This window comes from Engystomops pustulosus, chromosome 9, assembly GCF_040894005.1.
Source record: "Engystomops pustulosus chromosome 9, aEngPut4.maternal, whole genome shotgun sequence".
In the NCBI taxonomy this organism is placed as follows: Eukaryota; Metazoa; Chordata; class Amphibia; order Anura; family Leptodactylidae; genus Engystomops; species Engystomops pustulosus.
Window position 1 is genome coordinate 100,744,593 of NC_092419.1, and position 14,904 is coordinate 100,759,496.

The 14,904-nt window shown below is 43.7% G+C and overlaps 2 protein-coding genes and 1 long non-coding RNA gene across 11 annotated transcripts in view; 2 read left to right on the forward strand and 1 right to left on the reverse strand.

Moving 5' to 3' along the window:
• LOC140077529 (uncharacterized) overlaps positions 1 to 5,475 on the forward strand; it is a 72,825-nt gene extending 67,350 nt beyond the window's left edge. For both annotated transcript variants that reach the window (XR_011849793.1, XR_011849794.1), the window contains exon 3: positions 5,337 to 5,475. This is a non-coding gene — a long non-coding RNA (uncharacterized lncRNA). The remainder of the gene's footprint in view (positions 1 to 5,336) is intronic.
• The window catches only part of RALGPS1 (Ral GEF with PH domain and SH3 binding motif 1), a 254,050-nt gene that overhangs the window by 94,686 nt on the left and 144,460 nt on the right, over positions 1 to 14,904 (reverse strand). The gene's annotated exons all lie outside the window — the stretch shown is intronic.
• Positions 8,695 to 14,904, forward strand: part of ANGPTL2 (angiopoietin like 2) — a 30,695-nt gene continuing 24,485 nt past the window's right edge. The window contains exons 1-2 of one of the 2 annotated variants that reach the window (XM_072124760.1): positions 8,695 to 8,713; positions 12,961 to 13,317. The gene's annotated coding sequence lies outside the window, so the exon portion shown is untranslated. Of the gene's footprint in view, positions 8,714 to 12,853; positions 13,318 to 14,904 lie in introns of those variants that run through there. The other variant, XM_072124759.1, reaches the window with a different exon arrangement.

The following is a 14,904-nucleotide window of genomic DNA, read 5'->3' on the forward strand; positions in this document are numbered from 1 at the left end:
CTAGAGCAGCGATGGCGAACCTTTTAGCGGCCGAGTGCCCAAAAAGCAACCCAAAACCCCCCTTATTTATCGCAAGGTGCCAACCAAAAATTAAAGCAGTAACTTATAGTTTGCTGTTCTTCAACAACTTTGAATCATATTGGCCTCCTAAGGACACCAACACGGTATAAAGTGGAATGGAAATTTTACATTATTTTAGCTTCTTTCCAGTGTCCCTCTGTACACAGAGAATCGTGGGGCCAGCAGGAGGTCCTCCACAGATAATTCAGCCCTGTCTACTCATTCTCCCTCTTCCTACAGTCCCAAGTAGCGATGTAGGTATCAAAATATCACTGAAAGCAGCATCTTTTAAGTTGCTTGGAACTGCAGGAAGATTCTTTGAGTCCTGTCTGATGTGCTGGGGCGATGGCCAGGGTGCCCACAGAAAGGGCTCCGAGTGCCGCCTCTGGCACCTGTGCCATAGGTTCGCCATAACTGACCTAGAGGTTGCAAACCTTAAAAATAATTCCAGATTCCACACGCATAACACCAGGTGCGTTACCAATTGCAGGCCTTCCAATGGAAACGTATATGCCATCAGGCCGAGCAGAGAATTGCGCTTCTAAACTTAATGTAAATGCCCCATATGACCGTAGCATTAATAAACACACAAAATTCTGAAACAATAATCACATGGCTTCTGCTAGTAACTGTTAAAGAAGAAGAAATGAACATACAGCTCAGTAACATATATGGCTCGGTACATCAGGTTGTCTCTCTAACCTTAGCAGAGTGGTCTGTGTTGCCTTTTTGGGCAATATTTGACCTGTCTGCCTCTACCTTGATCTCTGGGGGAGCAAATGTGTACAGTGATCTTATGGTGCAAAGAAGCAGCGCCCCCCCCCCCCTCTATATCAGTGTAATATATGGAGGGCTGTGGCTGTGTGTCTGGCAGCTTGCACTTTGATCCATCATGATTGGATTGGTGGAGCAGTGAGCACATGCTCGGAATCGAACCACAGGAAATCCTAATGCCCTAACGGTTGCAGTCTTTTTAGGTAGACATCTACTACCGCTATTTAAAATTATTTATCCAAACAAGAAAACCGTATGTAAAGTAATTTGAGGAACCTATATAGGTGCAGAGTAAAATACAACCTAAGATAGACGCTGAATATAGTGGAGGGATTATCAGGTTGTCAAGTTCAAGGGGTAACAGCTGGTACTTGTCAAATAATTCACAGCTCAGAGGGGAGAGAGTCTCGGAGTAAGACAGACAAAATAAACTCTTCTGTAAACTGTAGATTATAGCGAGGACATTCCTACACACAGGAGCGAGCGCTGCCCAGGAAAATGCCCCTCGCTGCTGAGGTGGAGGAGCCAACACAACCCACAGGACGAATCCTATACAAAGTCCTGTAATAGAGGGAAGAATTCCAGGGATTTCACAGTAGCAGATACATGCAGACACAGATGGCCTCACACCTGGGTGCCCCGACTCCAGAGACCTTTTTAATTGGATGTCTCTTTCTTTGAGTACATCGGTTCCAGCTAAACCCTTGCAGGTGTTTGTAAGACAAGAACTTAAAGACCCTACTGGAGGCCCTCCAAACCGGGCTCTGTGCTCCTCAGCCTTCTCAAAGCTCAACAGACTTCACAGAGCTACAGGAGTCATTATTAGGTTATGGGAAGAAAGAAACTCACTTGGGTGTCTAATTCAACAACGGACTATATAGTCCAGAGCTGCATTCACAATTCTACAAGGTTCACAGCTGATATCTCCAAAATTCCATTGACAAACAGCAGAAATATGAATGTAGCTCTGCAGTATAATACAATCACTCCACTGGCAGAATATTGAGTACAGCTCTGGAGTAAATTGGTCGCCTTCAACCCCCCCAAATTGCATAGTTCATGTGCTATTGCTCTAATCTTTCCACTCTCCATTTTTTACTGCCTGGAGCACATTACCTAAGCCGAATGACGAGATACAATGCACTTCTACACGTATTATTACACACAGTGGTGTATGTACGTATTGGGAACATTATTTTCCGACAGCCTAATTTAACTACAACACATATTTCCTCTGGAATTTGCAGCCCGTAAGTACAATACAGGATCAGTAATGTACACAATATAGTCAAGTTATCACCTTCAAGTACCAACCTATTTCACATAGCCTTGTATTGTCAGACTCTTCAGAATTAATAGATCAGCATAAATCTCTTTGTTTTTATACAGAACCCTTTAATTTAGACTATATATTACAAGCCCCAATGGATCAGGGACAGATGAGAGTATTTATCAGAAAAATATCTTAAGAGTATATATATATATATATATATATATATATATATATATATATATATATATATATATATATATATATATATATGCACAACTCTTTAGTATAGGTTATAGGAGTAGCATAAAGTATGACTCCAGCAGGACCTTACACGCTCACAAAAATTCCTTGGAAAAATCAAGGTTCTATTAAAAATGTGATCTGGACAAGCATCAGGTGTTAATCTCTATAACAGCTCAATATACAGACGGAGAGTCGCTATACATATCCTGGCTGACCATCAAGCCTTCACACAAGACCAGATAATAAACCTGTAAAAACCACATAATCCCCAGCAGCGGGCTCTGCCAGATGAAGTCAATCTCTAACAACATTTCATGATATATCGACGTTCCAGGGAGAAGGTTAATGGCCTGAGTGTAAGGCACAGCAACATGAAATGTGAATACTGAGCACCCGGTATATGCAGTATTATGTATATACAGGAGAGGAGGGGACAGTCCGTATGGTCTAACGGGTAGTAGATCCCTCTCCCCCTTCACATCTTTTTCCAAACTTCATTATGGATTTACTGCGTTTCCAAGTAAATGTCTCCTAAACCTGTAACTTTAGCAGTGTGAACGTTACCTGACCCCTATATGTACATCACACCAGACGTGGACTAGAATGGAAAGACAATTTATAGGTAGAAAGTGATGCGATACGACGGTATAAAGCTGGAGGGTGTCTCCTACATAAATTATCTTCATTGCCTGTCTAGTCGCTGCTGGCAGGACACTGAGCAGGGGTTTGGTCGCTACATCTTCAGCATCACATTAATTATCTATTCATACACAAATCTGTGCCAGCAGCAGCAGCTGAGGAGTTTACTGCACACACTCAATGTATAAGTAGTATGCAGGAAGCTCCCTCTAGTGGTGGCTTCACCCGTCTGGATTTAAAGAAGGTTTCTAACTTTTTGTTTTAACCCAACTTCTCAAAGCAGTGAATAATAATTTTATTAATCGTATTTATGTGTCTGTCCAACAATGCAAAAAGTTATAAGAGCAACTCAAAGCAATTTGTTAACCCATCCCAAGTGTAACATGGATGGTAAATGGGTCAATGCCAGAACCCCAAAACATTCTAGGTCCATTTACATAGCATATCTAGACGTGGAAAATTTCTTAACACTTGTCTTGTCATTTTCATTCTGTTTCATCTCTTGACAAGTCGCTGTAATGTCAGTATTCCATTAATGTGAATGGAAGAATCTAAGAAACTCGTCAACAAGAAGAGACATCACCTTGGCAGAGCAACCTAGGAACAGATGTGTAATGTAGTCTGCAGAGCCCTGAACTCCAGGCAGGATGAGAGGTCCCTGTACACTGTCCTGGCTGATGGGCCCTCATGTCAGAGCTCTAATACTATGGGTAGACTCAAGCCTCTACTACTACATTCACATGTATCCTGGAGAAAATAACTAGGCTGTGAGGTCATTGTGTGGAGAACTTTCCATTGCTCATTACTAGGCAGAGTTCAACATTTCTTTCCTTCTTTATATCGTTCCGAGAACACTAAAATCTGGAACAAGGTTGACGTTATGTGTATTATTATTCACTGGAGATCTGTTCTTTGATTTTTAGGTTCACAAAGTTCAAAAACATTGACATCTCCATTCAACGATGATTATTGTGTTATGGTGGACTGAGCAAATGTGACTTGGGGTTGGCAATTTTGGCAAGGATCTGTTGGTGAAAGGATGCCTGCACCTTAGGGAGAGATGAGGGTTTCTTAGGGTTTCTGAGCTGAAAAGGTGTTATTCAAAAGTCTCCCAGGCTTTGGAGGTGTAAGGAGGATAGAAACCTATCCAGGGGCTTTAAGGGTGTGTGAGATGTTCATGCAGAGGACCACACATTTGTGACTGGTGGTCCAACAAAGGTCAATCCAAGTCCCTTGAAATATGTAATGTAGACATCTGTACCTTCAAATTCACCTGCACAACAGGTTTGATGCAAGTGAAATGAAAACTTGAGTAGCAAGATGTAGAACAAAGCGAAACCCACAGATGTGAATCTGTGCCCAGAGAATCAAGAAGACTTTTTACCCCAAGTGTTTCTTCAAAGCTCTCAGTCAATCCGTACTCTTCCCATTGGCTTCCAGGGAACCTACCTACAAATGAGGACCCTCCACAAGGAGAACCAGCACCATCCAAGAGCTTCAAGTGTTACGACACCTGGACTTACCATGATCTAATATTGATGAAACAATGGCCCCTTGGTTATGTTCTGAGCTGAATACACTACTTTCTGCAGTTCTCACTACAAACTGTGAAAAATGTGTCCATTACTCATCTACACGAGCACATCTGGTAGCAGGTATTAGCCATCCATCATGTGACACATGACTCATCGCGGGTTTTGCTCCAATATACGGCGCTTCTGTGTGACTCACATCTTGGACTTGGAGAACACTTCCACATGTGTTATCAGGGAGTCCTGCTCCATGTTATACTTCTGCTTGTTTAGTCACATCTTCATCAAAGGAAATCAATCAGGAGAAAATAATAAATGAAAAGTTAGCAAAAGTTATAATTCTCCTCTCATAACTCAAATAAATAGTGTAGTGGAGCCTCGGACAAGTGATGTACATTTAATGGGTGCTGTGCTTTAACCCCTCAATAAATGCGTGCAGCTGGATGGCCTAGACAGGAATAAAAATGGGTATTTGTAGTAGTAATGTCTGCAGGAGGAAATGACCAAGCAAATATTCATCAAAATTGTTAAGACTCCAATGGTTTACCAGTCCATTTTACTTATAGATATAGATTAGTGGAAAGCAGCCATTAGAGGACAATTATAGCCCATACAGATATTTTAACTTGGGAGAGTAGGGTATGGACTGTATAGGGTCATCCAGTTTAGAAAACGCATTCCTATTAGTGCTACTTGGAATTTCTGAGTTTTCGGATCGTCATCTCTTAGGTTGGAGGACCAGTCTTGTACGTTTTTTCGATGGCTGCTACGTATCGCTGACGAGGAAACTGAGCACTTACTACGTTTCTCTACAGATTACAGCTGATCACCTCGGATCAAGCAGAGGTCTATATAAATAAAGATCGTGCAAAAAGGACAACTCTCTGAAGTAGAGGAGATCTCATGTGATTTCTGCTGCCCTACCAGAGATCAGGATGTGATGGAGGAAGAGGAGCGGAGTTCTGTGAAATATATAATAGATATGGTGAGTAAAAAACTAAAAATACTATAGGACTCAAGAAAAGGCAATGAGTCCTGATGTACCCCTCCCAAACACAGTGAGAGTCCTGATTACCCCGCCCACACACAGTGATTGGTAGTGAGAGTTCCGATTACCCCGCCCACACACAGTGATTGGTAGTGAGAGTCCCGATTACCAAGCCCACACACAGTGATTGGTGATGACAGTCCTGGTTACCCCGCCCACACACAGTGATTGGCAGGGAGATCCCTGATTACCCCTCGCCCACACACAGTGATTGGCAGGGAGAGTCCCGATTACTTCCCCAAATACTCTTAGAATTTCCATCTTGTCTGGAGCCTCATCTGGTTTTATTTATCCTGAAACACTCTTTAAAGCAGGACATCTGTGGCAGGGGGGCACATATTTACATGGCTATATGACCTTATAAATGTGACTATAAAATGTGGTTATAGACATTCTCACCCCTGTAATTCTATGCAAGGACAAGTTTTCAGACCTGCAAAGTGATAAAATTACAGCTTTTGGTACAGAAAATCCCAGTATTACAATCTGTGAGCTGGAAATCCTCCCGGGGACATTTACCATAAATAAATTCTGCATTTTACATGGAAAAATAAAATGATGGATTTTTTTTGCTGAAAATTTCTCAACATTTTGAAAGAGCAGCTCGGCAGAATTGGCACCTTACCCCATTTATGTCAGATCCCCCATGTTTACTCAGCAATCCATCAGACAGCCCGCAGTGCACTACCAGTTTTGGCAGCGTCCATTTCCCAAAATCACTCAGAAAATAATATGGGTTTAGATGAATGTACAGAGGTGTATTTACAGAGCTGCCCAGGACATGAATCTGCTGAGCTGGGATCACAGAGGAAGGATGTCATAACTCTCCTCATAATAAGGGGTTCACTGGACGACCCTCTTCTATATACCCTCCCGGGGAATATCGAATTAATAGACAGGACTCCCCTGATCGGAAATGTATGTCATGGAGGAGTGAAGTGGTTACAATGAGTGTCTCCTGCTCTGGAGGACCTTCTAGCCACCAATACATGGCTGGATTCCTCCGGACAAGTACTGACCAGTCCTGGGGTGTGGGGGAGGGGTGAGCTGTGGTGGATACTCATCCCAGGGGAGCCCTAGTATGAGGATCCCTCAATCTGTCTGAGGTGCTGCTCTTGTAAGAGCGGGAGTTAACTATTGGGGCATCAGGGACAGCCGATACACATGGTAGTTGAGACTTTGCTGTGATTGGCTATTGGATGCCCGGTCTCCCGTGTGATAGCCGCAGACTACACCCCATAGTTGTTGACAACCCGGAACGCAGACACAACTGACACATGCGGTAAGATGTAACATTTCCTGACTGCAGTGTGAGGTGTGTCTCCATGTACTGGTGGCTAGTAGGTAAGCTCTCTGGTGGCCTTTGTCTTTGCATATGGTATATTTGGTACTTGTACTATGTACTTTTTTGAACATGGCAGCTGGTAGCGTTGTGAGTAACCCGGAAACACTCTAATGTATGTTTTTAATGTACTGTATATCAAATAAAGATTTGTTTTAAATATATTGTGATTTGGTAGTGCGTTATGTCCTGACCAGTCCTATCTGGTACACAAGCAGTACAGGGCTTGTTTGTATACGACAAGGATATTACAATGATCACTATTGTTCTTGGCACTGTAATTAATCCCATTGCCAGTACCTGGACACTTGGCAGGTCATTGGTACCATGAATCAGGTTTGATCTGCGGTTGTCCTGGTGGCACTTGTATGGCAGTAAGTTTTAGATCTCACACAAGTGACAAGTCATTAACCATGCTGGGGGGAGACTTTCATCTACACAAATGCCTCCACTATAAATGAAGATATCATCCACTGAGGGGATTCACAATCCAATGGACCAACACAAAAAGCCTCAGACGCAGAACAATACAAGTAGCATGTAAACATGAATGGCGGTAAAGAAACACGTTCTGCACAACCGCTACGACCTGGGATACTCAGTCCAGTCCTGTTGGATTCCATCATTTTTGCCTTAGTTGGTGGAGAATACACCTGCACCGATGTCATACAAGGATGAACATCATATAGCAAATGCATCTTCTACCTGCTGACATAGAAGGGGCCCTGTCCTGTCTGCAATCTATGGAGATTCAATAGGAAGGTATACATTAAACCCAAAGGTCACAGAAGGGTGAACACTTTTGTTTCCTGTAGCATTATGGTCAGGACCTGAGGACTTTCAGAAACAACAACACTGAGTTCTAAGAAATGTTGAGATCCTATTTTAAAGTAAATGTGTTTATCAGAAAGTCTATTTCATAACCTCTGGACCAGATTCTTTGTGACTCATTCAAAGAAGTTGCCTAAAAAACAGTCAGGCTCCAGTCCACGGTGGTGTCCTTCATGAGAGATCCTGACCATGATCACTGGCCAAACCATCCCCCTCTACGCATCTGGCAGTGACCGGTCCCCATACTACACAGGACAACGCAGCGGCATGGAAACAATTACTGTGTATGAATGTTGTATGGGGAGGGAGAGCGTCATAAGCTGCACTAAGAGGATGTTGTATCAGGAGAAACAACCACAGGAGCCGTATCAGATGTATCTGCTCCATCCAAAAACATGTGGCGTCCACTGCTGCAAGTGCTCTTGGGTAGAAAACTTCAAAACCTTTTGAAAAGGTGCAGAAACAATTAGTCTAACGATAGGAGGTAAGTGTTTGACCAATGGAGATCCAACCACTGGAACCCTCAAAAGACCACAGAAATCTAAGTTCCCCTTGTGCACCTGGAGCAGCGCTTCAGTGGTACCACATACTGCCAGCACAGAGGTCTCATAGGAGTGATAGAAGTGCATCACTACTCATACAGGCCCTATTACTGCGATTCCTGGGGCACCCAGCAGACATTTACTTATTTGGCCACCAGTGGGGGAAAACAGCTCTATAGCCCCATCCACACATTGGGATGCAGTAGTGAATATGTGTCTGATTAGTAAACAGATCAGTGTATGCAGCTCCTGTGGTGACCTACGTGTCTCCTTGGTAGCAGACTACACATAAACCTCGTACGCTGTCAGATCCTGATACTGGATGTTCCTATTTTTGTCTCTAGGTAAGAAAGCAAGTTATCTTCATTCACTACGCCTCCCGGTCTTTAGGACTGCATCATATGTCTAAAAGCTAAGTGACAATTACCGGTAAGGAAGTTTATCGTCTGAGGTTACAGTTTCAGAAGACGGTAACGGGGATGACCATTTCTATTTTACCACAAACCCCCTCCTGGTAGATGTCAGAGGCTCGTTGGACAAGTTTGTTGTAACAGTAATATACATTGCTAGATGGTAAATTATTATGATAACGGGGTCAGTGAACCCGACATGACACAATACGTCAGCACTGAATCCTGACATAACATCATAAGGTTACGCAGTGAGCGACAAATACAGCATGGAGCTGATTGGATATGTTAGTCTTGGCTCTGGACGGAGCCTTCGTGTTACCTAATATTCTGTGCAGATTAGTATTAAACATGGCTGACGTCTGCCAAGCTGCTGACACGTGTTATAGAAGCCATTAATACCCCAGCACCTCGCTGCTTTACTGCTCAATTACACATAGGCGCTGGTATCTGACAATGCTATCAGACAGGTGCTGACAGAGGCCATACATGTCATGTGCCGGGGCCTCCACACTGCGCGCTTCATCAGATGACACACTGGAGCGATTCATCAGCTCTGCTATGTACGGCCTGGATTCAGAAACAGTTAATTGCACGGTTTATTCAGCGATTATTGCGGCTAATTACATTTTCATTGAGTTTACGCGAGCGCTGAGAGACGTGTCAGCGGTGGAGAGCAGGGGGGGGCTGTGAATAGCGGATTATCTAAGGTGACAGCTACACCCAGGACGACACTGGAGCATTGCAGGCTACACACTGGGACGGATTGCGGCTGTGGTTAGAGCTGTCAGTAATTAGCAGATCACCCATTAGTAACACAAACAACAACAAAATGTCATTCCTACTGGATACACACGTCAACACTTATTATAGGACATAGAGGGCCACATTATACTAAATGTACTCGGATACGTTCACTCTTACTTGTCACTCTCCTAAAACGCAGAGAACGTCTTAAAGGGGAAACTGCATCTCACATTTCCTTTAAGTAGTTTTTACAAGATTTCAAGCTGCAAGAAATAATACAACCTTGATGTAGAGGTACCGGGGGCAGACAACAAATAAGAAAATCCCCCACACTAAACTGGAGGGGGATAAGCGAAAATATGGACCGAGAAGCAGCCAAAATGTTGCCCTCTATAGTAAGAGGTTTATGGTTTATTAGCCGGGTTTTAGAAGCCAGTCCCTTCATGGCAGATTCGGGATCTGGTCGAAATGATGCGCTACGGCCGTGGAGGGATCTCAGGATCATGCACTTGAATGTGGCAAGAACTATGGGTCCATGCTACATGTGGCCTCATTCTGTGGACAAACAGTGGTGCCATTCACTGGAGAGCGCTGTCTTATTATGTGGAAAAACACATTCATAACAATGAAAATTAAGAAAAAGTTTTAGGTACATTAGGACTAACGTTAGTAAAAAACCCTTGCGTCCACTCTCTGTGTATTAGAGAATTAGACGATTGTGGTGTTATGTTCATCCCAGTAAGACTATTCAGTGACTTAGAGGTCAATGACCGCTACAAACCAAAGGACGTTCAACCCTACAAAACATATCATCCCATAAGTGCCGCCATACTGAGAAACCTACACAGAAAACCCATTTGCGCCATTTCTTTAGGGCACAAACATAAGATGTTGCACAGAGTTGGTGCTTTTCCAGCAGCCTGCGGGGGTAAGGGGGGGGGATAGTCTGCTGTCCAAATAAAGTATTCTTGACAGAGGAACGACTTCCACATCCGGAGCCTCTATCGCTGCTCTTTTTGGTTTCTGGTGGGTAATTCTCTATTCATCCCTTCAATGTCAATAAACAAACACAGATTCTCTGTAATGATGAGACGGGCTGCAAAAAAGAGGGGAAATAAACCTTAATACCGGCTCATTTTCTAGGAATGCATCCGCTCTGATAAGCGGAGGCTCAGATCTCCATCACTGACCCGTCTTATCTCCCTGTGAGAAAGCCGAGAGCTCAGATCACTCACATGTCTGGAGAAGAGGGGAAGATTTCATTTGTTTATTTCTTGGACTAGCACTACTTTCTTTCTATCTATCACAGAAGTTAAAAGAGATATCAAGACACTGAAATAACCTCCTCCTTCACAGGATCTACCATCTGACGAGGTGCACACGGCCGTCTACCTCTCTATAGTAACTATGCCGGACCCCTGCAAGGAAGTCAGAGAGGCAGGGGGACCGGGGTGCCCAACACATGACCCATTATGAGAAATATCCAGGGGATTGTGGATCTTATCGATCGCAGTGGGTCCTGGTTCGGAAGGTGACCGGGTTAGTTTCATGGATAACCCAACTTGATTGAAAAAATGGGGCTGAGTGTACAGAAGGGAAACATGTTGAGGAAACCTTTGTTTTAAGCTTTGCAGATAATCTAATCAGCCTCAATCCTACTCTTATGTGTTCTCTATATTTAGGGTCTAGTCCTGGTTTTAACCAGAACAATCTGCATTGTGTGAATGAGGCCTCTCTCTTTCCACAGAGCCGGGTGTCCAGATAATTTATAGACAAAGAATAATCTCTATAAAGGAGCCCGAGGAAGGGCTGAGGGTCTGCGGGAGCACACGGGAAAGAAACTAACAAAGCGAGTGAGGAATTCTCTGCTCAAACCCCCACACCAGAGAAAGATAGCGAGACAGACAGAGAGAGAAAGAGAGAGGTAGAGAGACACAGAGAGAGAGAGAGAGACACAGAGTGAGAGAGACAGAGAGAGAGATAGACAGTGAGAGAGGTAGAGAGAGACAGAGAGAGAAAGAGAGGTAGAGAGACACAGAGAGAGAGACACAGAGTGAGATAGACAGTGCGAGAGAGACAGAGAGAGAGATAGACAGTGAGAGAGAGGTAGAGAGAGAGGTAGAGAGACACTGAGATAGACAGCGAGAGGTAGAGAGACAGAGAGAGAGAGACACAGAGAGAGATAGACAGCGTGAGAGATAGACAGCGAGAGAGAGACACACAGAGAGAGAGACACAGAGAGAGACACATAGAGTGAGATAGACAGCGAGAGAAAGAGAGAGAGATAGAGACACAGAGAGAGACACACAAAGTGAGAGACCGAGAGAGAGACCAAGAGAGAGAGACACACAGAGAGAGACAGAGAGGAAGAGAGTTTCCTCATCAGCAGGACAGCTAGAGAAATCCTGGCAGACTCACAAAGCAACAAGCTGCTGCCAAGACCCATGTAAAATTGAGGGAGATACATTGGGTAAAATAATATATTTCAGACATAATGATACAATGTCAAATAATTATATGTATGAAAATGTCAGATGAAGACGACTATTGAAAAGATCCATTCATGGAGAAAGTGAACATCACATCTAGTGACAGTCAATGGGGTCCTGCTGCAACTTACAAGCAGCTAAACTGTGACCCAGCAGAGAGCAGAAGTTGCTGCATTTCCACAGCACGACATTGACCGATATGAGTTGTCATCATAATACTTCTACATCGCTCTTACAATGATAGAAGTGTCACTCACCAGTTCTATAGTTTTGCAGGTACTAAGTGTTATTTAGTAATAAATGTTACTTCCTCTCCCTGATACAGAATTGATCACTAAACACCCATCACTTACTTCTGTGTTCTGCACCTCCCGGCACAGCAGTCTTATTAGAAGTTATTATACGTTTCCATTATAAATTGCAGATCTTCAGAAGATGACTATGGGTTGGATTCACAGCACATATGGATTTATCATCATATATTTTAAAGTGCAATGCCCTGCGCTAGTTGCTCCCTCAATAATGATGGCCCCCTCTTATGTGACAGTCGGCACCAGGTCAGCAGTGGATACATTGTCACCACTACTGCAGTGTGCATCACCCACAAATAATTTTACAATAACTAAATAGACATCTGTGAGTGAAGTGTTTAGACCCGGACGCTGTTCCTAGAAGCCCTGACACTTGTGGACATCACAGCTACATCCAGTTGCTTCTTCGGGGACTCTCTGCATCACCCACCTCGCAGGTTGTGTAGCAGGCACCGGGAGGAGGGAGGTGGAGCTCCTACATGCCAAATTAGTTTTCACTAAGAGAACCATGACATCACCATTTTAAGGTTGTGATTCAGCCGCCCTCCCATGTTTGTGGTCAGAAGGGGAAGGGGGGCTGTGTGCCTGTGTCTCCCGCTGGCGGCTCTCACACTTTTGTGGGAGTGGAAGAAAACTACTGTCCAACCATAGACCTTGCTGCTTTTTGCATGCTGGGTACAACTTTTCTTTTTTTTTTTTCTCTCTCTCTCTCTTTCCAGATCATGTAATTTCACCACAAAAGAGATGAGGAGCTCAGGTTCAAATAAGGCTGACAGAGAGGAACTTGCACAGAGGCACAAAGATGGGCTCAGGATCCAGGGATGAGATTGGGAAGAGATTCCTCCGAGGCAGCAGGTAACGTCCTGCCCGACTAAGCTGCGAGGACACCCCGGGGCAATAATACACCCTGCACCCGAAAATCACTACAGACGGATTGTTTTTATGAAACAAAATATTAATAACTGGGAAAACTTTAGGAGAGCAGAGATTACTACAAGAACTGACCCTGCACTTAGAAGACACTGCCAAGGAATACCTGGGATCAAGAAGGAGGGGAGCCAGGTGATCCGAGCAAGGTAACTAGTCCTGAGATGTTACAGAGGGTTATCTGCACCTTTATAGAGCGCTGCAGGTAAACAACTTATTGCATTGTTTCAGAACTCGGAACCAAAAAGTTGCAAACTTCAAAAAAAAAAAAAAAAAATTAAGCCAACAATAAAAAGATACGATGTTGCAGAATATTATATATATATATATATATATATATATATATATATGCACACACTTATATTTGCAACCTGTCACAGGAATGTGAAGGGATAAGATATTCAGGACTTCCCGGTCCATAGGTAACAATGCTATAGGTGTATAGGATGCGGCCAGTACCATAGCACCTGGAAGCACCACCTTGGGTTTGCAGAGTATTTGTGCCTCACCCCGGCTGTAACAAGTAGTTGTGAATGACAGGAACCTGTAGAGTTAATAATAGACCATCTATTCCCCGGGAGATCCATGCGGCTCTGCCAGTACTGATACAGTGCACCAGGGCTGAGGACAAGTGGCCACATTCATTACATTCCTGCGGGAGAATATTTCACATGGATCGTGACATTTGTGCTGATATTGCAATGTCCATGTGACAACAAAGGACGGAGGGGGCTGGGTATTTAACCATCTCGTACACAATCACATCTGTTATACAATGGGAGTAATTAATGTTTGTAAACTTCTATTTAGTGTCCTGTACATCTTCTCCTGCTCCTATCATCCTGCTATGGTTGGTTGGTGGGACTGACAAAGGACTAGAGACAAACTGATGTAGATATCCTGACTCCCTGTTGTCTTTGGGTTTTCCTCCCTCCAGCCTATAGTTAGTGGGGCTCCCGAGTCCTCAGTCTCCTATGGTTCTGGTCTCGCCTTCATCTATGGTTAGTGGGACTGAAGAAAATGTATAATCTTACATGGTTGTAGCTGTACATCCATCTTCTGTGATTGGGGAGGTGGTCATATTGAGATGGATGAAGGGTCTTCTCCAGTCCTACTGTTCTCCTGCCTGATCCTTTATTACTGGACTGATACAGATGGAAACGGACGTTCAGAAAGATGAAGATCCTCCGTTTTCCTTGGTTATATTATCCCTTTTTCTAGCTATTGATGGGACTGAGGAAAGTCTTCAGCTGTGGTAGGTGGACCATAGTTCAATAGCTCCCGGCGCAAGCAATTCCTATATTTTCTGTGGTGCTACTGTGTGACTGAGCAAATATGTACCAAGAAGTTATACTGTATTTTATTAAAGTGTTATGCAAAAAGCAGATGTCACCTGGTCTGCAGAGCTTGCACTTCAATCCCATGAACTGAATGCTTTGGATAATGTCAACAGGTGACCCAGCTCCCCTATAATGTATACATAGCCACAGTATAACACCACCCGCGCTCAATCTCAGTGCTTGGTCACAACATAATTATAACCTATAATGAGGAGGAGGCTAGATCACAACGTGTATAGCCGTAGCCTGGTGCTACACGGTACATTCCCCTCTAATACAGGGGTTCACCTGCATTTATCGCTCTCCAGTCCTTAATCTCCCATCAAGGTCTTTATTCTCTGAGCTCTTGAACTGTACAATTTCCTCAATGTCCACGGCCTTATCTAGATGTGACCT